The sequence below is a fragment of the Aulonocara sp. 'chitande type north' Nkhata Bay genome, linkage group LG16, assembly GCF_057382095.1.
Source record: "Aulonocara sp. 'chitande type north' Nkhata Bay isolate Kocher_YH1m ecotype deep benthic linkage group LG16, A_spYH_male_GT1.1, whole genome shotgun sequence".
In the NCBI taxonomy this organism is placed as follows: domain Eukaryota; kingdom Metazoa; phylum Chordata; class Actinopteri; order Cichliformes; family Cichlidae; genus Aulonocara; species Aulonocara sp. 'chitande type north' Nkhata Bay.
The window spans coordinates 30,535,983-30,537,471 of NC_141359.1; the positions used below are offsets into that span (position 1 = coordinate 30,535,983).

At 36.6% G+C, this 1,489-nt stretch overlaps 1 pseudogene; it reads left to right on the forward strand.

Moving 5' to 3' along the window:
- Positions 1 to 267: 267 nt before the first annotated feature.
- LOC147311825 (olfactory receptor 5F1-like) lies at positions 268 to 1,208 on the forward strand (annotated as a pseudogene).
- The last annotated feature ends 281 nt before the right edge of the window (positions 1,209 to 1,489 follow it).

A 1,489-nucleotide genomic window follows, 5' to 3' on the forward strand; every position in this document is an offset into this window, starting at 1 on the left:
TCCTCACACCTGTTTGTATTTTATGCAACTGCTGAGATCTGGGAAATGACTACAAAGAGCTTGTATTTTAAAAGTAAAACTAAGTTATTCGACTCAAGGAGTGAAAGCACCGATTACATCATGCTAACCAGTTCATTGTTGCTGACAAGAAGAGTATATAAACCTCTGGTGACATACTTTGTCAGGGAGACAGTACACAGACAGACTTCATTTCACCCTGACTTTAACTTGTTTAAATGTCATTTGCTCTCAGTCTGGAATTTTATAATGGATAATGTTTCAATAATTACTGTTTTTACTCTTGCAGGTTTAAGTGATATTGCAAACTACAGGGTCATTCTCTTTGTTCTCACTTTACTGTGTTACTGTGTGATTTGGCTGGTAAATGTGACGATAATTGTGACAGTCATTGTGGATAAAAAACTTCATGAACCCATGTACATCTTCCTCTGCAATCTGTGTGTCAATGGACTCTATGGGACAGCTGCATTTTATCCCAAGTTTCTCTATGATCTTCTGTCCACCACTCATGTCATCTCTTATGCAGGATGCCTTTGCAGGGTTTTGTATTGCACTCTTCAGTTTGTGCTGACTTCTCTCTTCTAGTTCTCATGGCCTATGACAGATACGTGGCTATATGTCGACCTCTTGTGTACCACTCTCTGATGACTACACAAAAAATTTCTATTTTTGTATTTTTTGCTTGGCTTATTCCCTTTTACCTTCTCTTAATGAGCACGATAACAACAGCAACATCGAGGTTATGTGGCTCACACATACCAAGAATCTACTGTGTAAACTGGTTAATTGCTAATCTAGCTTGCTCTGCCTCTGTAGCTAGAATTGTTATTCCTGCTTTTAATTACACCTTTTATGTTGGCCATGTTGTTTTTGTTTTCTGGTCTTATGTATATCTGATCAAAACATGTCAATCATCCAAAGAAAACTGGAACAAATTCATGCAGACATGTGTACCACATTTATTCTCTTTAACAGTTGTTGTTGTGTCTTTGCTTTTTGATATGTTATACATGCGATTTGGCTCAAAAGAAATAGCACAAAATGTTGAGAATTTCATGGCAATGGAGTTTCTCCTTATCCCACCAATCATGAATCCCCTCATGTATGGACTGAAACTAACAAAAATAAGAAAAAGAGTTTTGAATTTTATATGTGGTAAAAGTTCAACTTTTAGATTAAAGTCATAGGTGTGTCTGCGCAGAGGGGGAAAAGTGTTCATATATGTACATATTTAATTTAAGAGAAATTTGAATTACATTGTTAATCAATAGACAGTGTAACATGTACATGACCTCTATAGCATAGGTGTCAAACTCTGGCCCGCGGGCCAAATTTGGCCCACAGCCTAATTACATTTGGCCCGCGAAGCCATACCAAATTATTATCAAAGCTGGCCTACTGGTATTATACAGCTAATATATATATTGTTTAGTATTAAGCTTTGGTTGTTCCATATTCAGTTTTTCAG